The following is a 10,126-nucleotide window of genomic DNA, read 5'->3' as shown; positions in this document are numbered from 1 at the left end:
AACTGTCTGTAATTTTTGATAATATAACATAGATACTTATATAATAGAAAAAAAAAATATATTTTTTATTTTCATTTTATAGGTATTTGCATTACTTTTATCAAGTACAATGTTCTAAAAATGAACTCCCGAATATGGAGACTAGCGATAGATGAATTTTGTCACAACCTCATTAACCTGTCTCATAGGTCAATTATATTTATAAATAATCAGAATAATGTTAACTCATAAAAATCCCCTTCAATGGGAGTCCCTGCCAAGTATGAAGTCATATATATAAAGTGACGAATCACTGCAACAGATAAGGTATTTGACGAGTAGTCGTCCGTGTGAAACAAGTGAAAATGAGTGGAAATCAAAAATATCCGCGTAAGTATTTACATCTATTGTACTAAAGAAATATTTCGGTATAGAAGTATATTAAAAATTAAAAAAAAGTAATACCAAAAAGGAATTCGCTTGATTATTGTTAGGGAATTTATGATACTTCAATAGCAACCTCGGATATAGTAATAGTACCAAGAGACACAATTATTATAAAAAATAGAAGGTATAGCTATCAAACTCAAGATATTGAAACAGACAATAATACGTTAAGATAGTGAATCATATTACGCATTCTAAAACACAGTCACACCTGAGTAACTGACAACTGGATAAGCGATAAAGCTCTGTTAATGAAAATATTTACTAGGTCCGGTCATTTTGACCTTCTAAAACCTCTATACGTAAGAAACGTGAAACCTGTATAAGTGACAGTCATTTTTTTACCGATTGATACTTGCCTATACCTCTATGACAGTTAAACGCATTTAACTATTTATGAGTATCTATATATAGTGAGGAAATAAATGTGAATGTATATATGTATTCAATATTTAATTAATTGAAGCCCTCAAAACGTTGCGGAAATTAATTTATTTGATTAATAACGTGCGTCCATCACTTATTTTTCAGGTTTCATCGCCGCTAATGTTTACCAGAAACCTACTAATTTACTACCTAAAATCCCACTTGGAAAGCCCGCAGATAGAAAGAAAACTATAAATAATCCACAAAATCAAGAAATGAAAAAGTGCTAAGAAGTTTTTAGTTGCAGAAATTTTAAACTATTTGTCATATTTCATATTGTATTTCGATTTCTTGGACCCGCTATCATATCAACATTATTACAGAACATTTTATTTTAATATTGCTTATATTTGGGAATTTACTTGGGAAGACCACAAAAGGTGACGACGGGCTGACGACTCCGTTAAGGTTTAGGCTTTAACCAAAGGTGGGTCTATACTGCAGAACTCAAAGAAACAGAAATAACAATAACTAACGTAGACTAAGAGTATAATAACAAAACTAACACCCAATTGATATGCGTTTTAACAGTATGGAATAAAGTTATTAATATATAGTAAAGGCAAGATTGTAATTGGTATAAAGTAATATATCTTTAAGTCTTAAAGAAACAATACATATATAATATAAATAAATGTGAACATTATTTAAGTGAGAATGCTGACTGTGAAAGACAGATATCTAAGCTACCACGAGACAATGTTGCATTATTTATTAACAGAACTACCAAAATTAAAAAAAAACTTAACAGTTTCAGATATTACAGCACAAACAAGATTAGCTCACAAAAGTTATTAAATAAAACACAATGGATATATAAATATATTGGAAAAACTGAATGAATATTAAACAAATAAAAATATGTTTCAAAGATGTTACGACGTTTCAGATTTCTTTTTATACTAAATTCTCCAAGAACTCCTCATGATTGTCAAATGTTTCTGTTATCTATATGAATATTTATAGACGAAAATGGTTGATAAGACTTTGAATTCGTAATATTTTGTATCGAAATCAAAAGCAATTTTGTAGTAATAATGATTTAGGAGATATGCGTTTCTGATACAATAAAATCCATAAAAAATTGGTTATTTAATAAGAAATTCCTTAAACTTTAGCCAAATGTTAATAAAGCGGTCAATCGATGTCAAATAGAACTAACCGCAGATAATAACTTACATTTATAATTTATCAAACAAGTTTCCGTGTTGGTGGGCGACGCTCGCGTCTCTTTTATTCCAAAATGGATTCATTTATTAAATTTGTAAAAAGTGTTTTGCCGCCGGGGCCACAAAGTAAGTAATTTTTATTCACACATAATAAAGAAGTAGATAAACAAATAAAGAAGTAATCCCCAAGGACATATGGTCATTGAACAAAAACTACTAATAGACTGCCCTTGTCTTCCGAGTCGACTGTACATCACAAGGTACAGGAAGAAAAGAGCATACCGATTCTTAAAAGGCCGGCAATGTACTGGCAAGCCTTCTAGCAATGTGGGCGTCTAAGCCAGCGGTATCACTTAACTTCAGATGAGCCTCCTACAAGGGTTTGTTGGAAAATTGTCGCATAAAGTTCCTGGATTTAGTTGTAGTAGACATTCAGCCGACTCATGAGAGCCATGGAATAGAGAATTCACTTGTAAATTGTACACTATCTTCTGTTCTAAGGTCATGATAACGTTGCCATTTTCACATAATAAAAATAAAATAAAATTTAACTATGTATATTGTACATCATGTAAACACAATTCAGTTTTTATGTATAAGAGAGGTCTGTTAATAAGGAAAACTGATAGTTGTTATCCTTATTATTGAGTAACGATTCTACGATTGGCTCGTAATATTATGGAAGGCGCAAACTAATCTTATAACAATTCATTCTGTGGGTGACTAGTAAATGGAAAAACTAAAAATATATATTACACGTAGTAAAAGTTTTAAACGTGTTTAGTTAAAAGAGAAAGAGTGCTAACCCCCACACTAGGATTCACAGTGGGCAACTAGTCTCTTTTTTTCACTTTATGAATAACCCCGCTTATTACGAGTACAAAAATTGTTAACTGAATTTGTAAGATACGTAGTAAGCGTAGTGAATCTGTTTTCATACATATTTTATCATCATACTATTCCATGAAGCACGTCAAAACTGCTAATCAAAATTTCAGCTTCCTCTTCGCTCGTGGAAGCCAGGGTGTTCCAGAAACCCACAAATCAGTTACCGCCTTCACGAGACAGCACGCCTCCAGGTACACCTCCAGGATCGCCAAAGCCCGAAAAGAAGACCAATGAAAGCGAAGGAGAGAAAGATAAATAGATTATAATTAACACTTAAAAGTATTAGAGTTTAAATCATAAAAGGACTTGCATAGCAGTAAAAGTGGATTTTAAAATCTTTAGATTATATAATCTTACTTTCTGTGTAATGGATAAAATAACAAAATTTCGTCCCAATTTATAATGTATAACATATTACATATAGCGAAGTGAAGTTATAAGAAAATTTACAGAATCATTTATAAAATTTTGGTTCAGTGTAATATGTTTCTGGATTTTAACCATGACTCCTCTGGATTTAGAGATCTGTAGGCCTCAGGGCAACAAAGGAGTGCCAGCTCTCTGGCCCCAAAATTTTATTCACAATATATTGTATATTTTTTACATCCTTCCAGCCAATACGATTATGTCGAAAATATGATACACACATTGTTTCGGAGACACCATTCACTTAGTGAAACGTTTTTGTTAATTTTTTAAATAGAATATATATTTTTTTATATATAAGTCGTTGTGAAACCAACTATAAATTCTTTTTATATTCATTTCCTCTATTACGGGGGCTCCTGTTTTGTGGAGTCCACGGGGCTGTTCCTATATGTCAAAAGATCAGCTCCAGCTCAAGAGCTCTAATCAGCTAGGTTTTTGCTTTATGGGAGATCAGAAATTAGCGCATTATATTTGTTATTTGTATAACGTTTGTATAAATTACACCTAATAAGTCAACAATAGCTGATCTTCATCATATTTTAAATAATTATATGCATATGTTCGCTTAAATATTCAATTGTTCGCAGATAATACTTAGAAATTCTATAAGCATATAGGGTGACGGTCAAACATCGTATAAAAGCTCGCTTATTAATATTTATTTTTTAAAATGGGAAATCCAACTTAAAATTTTATTTTTGTCGATTTGGTTATACACTCCTTGCACTTTACCTTTAATATTTTTTTTTAGTTTCTTCCTTAATAGGATTGCGTGGAAGAGATTGCTTGATAGCGATAAGGCCGCCCGTTATATCTGTTACAATTTATGTTATTTGATTTTTCTTTAAGTGTAAATAAATAAATAATAAATGTTTAATATGTGTAACATAACATATGGAGAATGCTCCATGGAACTACGCAACTTGATTCCGTCATCCTCTTTCAAACAACGGTCATCGAAAAGCACTTCACTTCAACACCTTCATTGTTAACATCCCAGGGTGCCGCACTGCACGATTTGGATCGTCGTTTTGCGTAAAAACAGCAGAGTGGATCCTGTGGAGTGGATATCCTTGCTCTCTTCCATCTACCCTCAACAGTTTAATATGGGTCATTTAAGAGGTGGTTAAATAGTCATCTGGACAAGTATGTACGTATCTTCTCCAATAGGCCGCATCTCACTTAACATCAGCTGGAATTGTGTCCAGTTCTGTATAAAGGAAAGTATCTAGTCTTCGACAATTAATTAAAATTTGTTTTGATTAACATAACATAATGTTTTCCAGCACCAGCGACAGGCTGAAAGGTTGATACCGAATTGTTATACCAAGATATGCTTTCTTGACACTCTGATAGTCTTCCATTCTCTGTAGGTGGCCAGACCAACAGTCTATTCGATTTCCCCATGATTGGACACCAACTTCTCTTTCAGTACTTTCCTTAAATTAGTGTTGTGTTATTATGTGTGTTTATTTATGGTTTTAATCATAAGCAGATCTATAATTACGATAGTTGTTTTAATTTAAATTACAAATAATAAAATTCCTGTTGATATCTAATAGAAAAATATTTATTTAACACAATTTTTTTAATGTGTTTGAAATGATTTTCAGCGTCGTGTTACCAGTGTCATATTTATTTCATATATTTTTTTACTCTCCAACCGCAAATAGCTTCTTTAATTTTTAGTAACTTAAAAACAAAGAATTTTTGTAGGTAGGATTTTGTTTGAACCGCATTTCCATTCAAATCATAATTAAAAGTTTTTTTGAAAATTTCTAAAATTTTACCCGATTTCTTAGAATCTCCGGATTGACCACAACCATCCCTTTCCCACGCGCTTATATCGATATTTATCTCACATTCGCAACGTATAAAAAACAACGTCACTGACCTCAATATGGTAATATTATATTGTTATTTGGAATTACACTTTGTGCTATTGACATAGAGCCAAATTTCGAATGAGATAGTTTAATGTATTTACGCCGTTCTTGTATTTCTTTGTCAATGTATGCCAAACGGACGGTTCATTCAGTAGTGTTGTTGCATTGAATGCTGGCAGTTTTGTGTTTAATTTTTTTATTCAAATTATTTATTAACAGTGATTGGATTTTTATTTGGATTATTTTTGTAAGTTTTTGTTCCTTATTTTATTTTTTGTCTGTATCAACTAACCTAAACCTAACCTAACTACTAACCAACTTTACACGAATTGTTGATAGTCTATTTCTCAAAGTACACAGAACGAAACCAGATAAAACAAAACATAAAAATAAAATAATTATTTTGAATACATCAACTTATCACTGAAATATTATCGTATCATTTCCTTTAATCATATTTTTATCATTTATACAAATTAATTATACCGATAACACATGATTAACACATAAAATATTATTAGTTATATATATATATATATTTATGTTTTTTAATTGTAGGATAATTGGCATAGGTATTATTGTGTCTTCCTATTTCATTAGTAGTAGTTACTATAAAAGATAGTAAAATTATGTAGAAATAAATAAAAGGAACTTTAAATATTTATTACGTAAAAGACAATCAAAACGATTTTCGTTTGTTTAGTTTTGTTAGTAATTAGATAAATGGTAATGTTTTCGTGGTTTTCTGGTCTTTGGTCAATCTTCAACAAAAAATACATACATATTTTAGCTACGTATCTTTAACCTTTCTGACACTTAAGGACGTACCTATTGGAGAAAACAGCACAAATTGTAGTTTTTAGTCTCTTCGGAGTTCATCAATCAAGTTATTTATTTATTAACACTTTGTTGGTAAACATAATACAATTAAAATTATTTAAGTGTATTCCTCCGTCAAAGTCCGGCAACGCAACCACTACAAATATCTATGGGTTGCGATGACTGCCCCTGTTGTTGCTTTGCCCGTAAAAAAAATTAAATAAAAAGGGGGGCAACTGGCGGCCTTATCGTTTTTCAGCGATCTCTTCCAGGCAACCACCGTTAGAATTTATTTTAGATCGGTGAGCGCAAGTGGTGCATAAATACATAGGATATATATGTATAGTTAGACAAAACGAATGGACAATCAATTAAAAAAAAGTTAACAGTGAAAAGGACAGATGGAAAAGAAAAAGTTACCTTTTAGTTTTAGTTAGTTAAGTTATACACCTAAGTTGAAGCTGTTAACCCACTTGAGTATTTAAAGCAAAGATAGCTGAGAGAAAGAGATAGTTTCTTATATGATAGGCAGCAAATACTAGGCGGATCACCTGATGATAACGATGATACCGAGGCATGGACACTGACATTGCCAGAAGGCTCGCAAGTGCGTTACCGGCCTTTTAGGAATTGGTCTTTTCTTGACCCTTAGTAGAATTGGTTCGGAAATACTTCAGTGGGTGGGTTTGAGAGAAAGAGACACCGCACCAGACGAACAGAACTACGTTACCTTTTTATTCATAAAAACGTCTCATCGGAATCTTTTCGTAATAGTGTAAACAGAAAGAGACAAAAAAAGTACCTTATTTCTAAGAAAAAAATGTATATTCCGTGCTGGCCGATGTCTTTAGTTTTAACACTATCCACGATCGCGGATCCATAAATAGATTCTGGATTCTCCTTGTTCACTTGCTGTTACAAAAAAGGCGAACATTGCAAGGACTGTCATAACTAAGTAAAAGCCACATTAAAAAGTCAAATACTTTATTTCAATTAAGTCTATTGAAAAGGCAGTTATGAAAATCAAATTACAAAAAAAAGACTATTTGCCCCTTCCAAAAGGTTTCATTCTCAGACTCCATTCCTACTGTATTAAAATAATATTTAAAATATTTTGTTTACATTGATTTGATATGTGAAGACTATGTACATATAATAATTAAGTAATAGAAGTACTTCTAGAACCTAAAGTATACTATGTAAAGTATAAATATGTCACTAGGTGTATAATACGTTCGTCATAAATAAAGGTATTTCCTTAGTTCTTTGGTACTTTCTCTTCGGTTTCATTCTTTATGAGTCAAGATAATTAGGATTCCATCTACCTGACTGTGACTCAGAGTTAAGTAACCGTTACTTACGCATACCATTACAAGACTATATTACCAAAAGTACTCTCAATTAAATGTTTATGTCAACCTTTGTTATATACATAACAGATTTGTATTAGTAACTTTAATTAATAATATCCTTACCTTGCTTGTTTGTTATTGTAAAAAGTTATAATAGTAATAAAAATGTATTTATTTAGGGAGACAATCATAAGTCCATATGATCAATATTATATAAGTACGTATATTCAATCATTAAAATTCAAATTCATAATAAAATTATCCACACCTCACAGTATCTTTACCGTGTCGGCACATGCAGTCCATTGCAATGACCCACATAAGGGCATTTCACCGCTATTCCCTCCAGCATGATGTTAAGGCTCAACACGCGCCTGACCAGGGATACAGCTAATAAATTAAACGGCAATGCCTGCATAATAGTAAACAAATTGTTTGGCAAGTCGATAGTAGCTGTCAAAGATGACGTATGCTTGACGCATGACGTATAGTTGACGTGCCTGTGGTGTTTCAAGTAAAATATGTTCGGTTCAGATTAAATAACGGTATTATAACACAGTGACACTAATACAGGTTCTATGCTATTGCAAATATTCGAGGTGTCATTGACCTCTGAGTTGGAAGGTGGCGAAATCTTGCGCAAGGTTTCGAGTTAAAAGGTCGAGTTTTGTAGAGTTTATTCAATAAATATAAATAAGAAAATAAATACTTGAATCTCGATTGCAGAGAACATACTTAACTTGGCTAACAGCTCGAAGGAGTAAGATTTGAAGGGCGCCCAGGTCCTGCGGGAGACGCCAAGCCCACAAGACCTAGTTTAAGAATATAATTATTTTAAGAAAAGAAGAGAATTGACATTCACGGCTGCCTAGTTTCTCAGCCACAGATCTGCCTGTGAAAAAATATCTCATTTTCCGAAAATATTTCATATATCTATCCTAAACTATATGAAAATTACAGTGAGCAGAAATTTAGATCTTTCTAGAACTTCTAATAGCGACAACCATCACGATTACTTCTAATGTAAAATGTATGTGCCGCGTCATCCCAAGGTGACAGCGGTGGTCAAATATTAAAAAAAAAAACTATATCGAACTAGAGCCTACGGCCTAGTGGCTTCAGCGTGCAACTCTCGATCGTAGATTCGATGCCCGTTTGAGCACTCATGGACTTTCTATGTGCGCATTTAACATTCGCTTGAACAGTGAAGGAAATTGTGAGACCAAGTCAATGACGTGTATCAGGCACAGGAGGCTGATCACCTATCTGCCTATTGGATTGACAAATGATCCTGATACAGATACAGAAATCTGAGGCCCACACCCAAAAAGGATTGGTGCCACTGATATATTTTATATAGAAATTGCATGCATGCATGAAGCCTCATAGAAGTGTGTGAGACGATGCGCCGATTTATCAATACCATTAGCGTAACTAGATCATATCTAAATGTATTTGCTAGTAATTAATGTCGACCTTGACCTGTACAATAATGAATGAAGGATCCTATTGTGGCTTAACCTTGACAAACGGTAATTAAAAATCGGCTTCCTCATTGACTAATTTGGGTTTCTTTGTTATAAGACAAAAGAATGCATTTTAATATTAAAAAGGTACGTTTAGTATTTCTTTAGGCTCACCTGGTGTTAAATGGTACCGCCGCCTATAGACACTCACATTGACAGTCAGCTCGCAAGTGCGTTGCTGGCCTTTTAAGAATTGGTATGTTGAAATGAATTGGTTCGGAAATACTTCAATTGGCAAATGGTTTCACATAGTGGTTGTATGTGGCAAAAAGTGTCTGTAAAACGCTCAGTAGTAGAACGACGGATGGCGATGTGGACGATTGTCGTATTCTGCCTCGAGGTCCAATGATGAAACTCAACTGCAGGTTGATGGTTTCGAACAAATTTTTATGGTACTGCTGTTAAGTGATTTATTAATGTGTTCGTAATAGATAATATTTTTATCAATTTTGTTGAGGGTCATGCATTGTTTTTGACACGACACATCGCTATGTTTGATTTCATATTATTTTTTCCTTTTTGTTGTTATAACTTTGTTTTATTATTTATTAATTATATTGTTCGGTAAGAGTTTTGTGTTGTGCTAACCTAACCTAAACGTTTCTATTATATCTGATTAACTGTTCTTTATCCCAACGACTGGTATTTGTGTTCCCCTTTTCGTCTTATTAAGTTCAATCAAGGATATCGAAAAACGATGTTATGTGTCAACGACCACTGAACCGAACAGCCGAGTGATACTGCTTCTTCTAGCAATGGCTATTCCAATTACATTCTGTCCTTTTTTTAATCTGTAACTTTGAGCGCTGCTTCGTGACTCGAAATCAGGCGTTTGTAAATGGGCTTGAAACCAATGGATTTTGTTTGAATGTGCGCTATTAACAGTTGCTTGTACAGAAGGAAAACGTAAGGAAACATTTCTTGGATGCTAGAATCAAAGTTGGCGGTATATCTAAAGAAAATATTCAAGGAACCGTCTACAGAAATGTTTCCAACGATTTAGAAGTTAGCACAAAAAACAATTATACTATACATATAGCCAAAGATGGAATCCATAATATATACAAGGTTTAAACATTTACGAAAGGATAAACAAAAATATTAAATACGTACTACCTAATTTGGCTCTGATGTGGTATGAAAGTGGGAGATTGTACAGGAATCCCAAAACATACAATACCTTTAATTGACCCTATTTATATTTA

At 32.8% G+C, this 10,126-nt stretch overlaps 1 long non-coding RNA gene across 1 annotated transcript; it reads left to right on the top strand.

Annotated features, from left to right (window-relative positions):
* Positions 1-285: 285 nt before the first annotated feature.
* LOC123710415 lies at positions 286-3,651 on the top strand. The gene is made up of 4 exons (XR_006753824.1): positions 286-369; positions 958-1,279; positions 1,604-2,147; positions 3,020-3,651. It is a non-coding gene; the product is annotated as an uncharacterized LOC123710415 (long non-coding RNA).
* The last annotated feature ends 6,475 nt before the right edge of the window (positions 3,652-10,126 follow it).

This window comes from Pieris brassicae, chromosome 5 (genome assembly GCF_905147105.1).
Source record: "Pieris brassicae chromosome 5, ilPieBrab1.1, whole genome shotgun sequence".
Taxonomy (NCBI): domain Eukaryota; kingdom Metazoa; phylum Arthropoda; class Insecta; order Lepidoptera; family Pieridae; genus Pieris; species Pieris brassicae.
The sequence above is the reverse complement of the archived record's forward strand: the minus strand, read 5'-3'. Positions and strand labels throughout refer to the sequence as shown.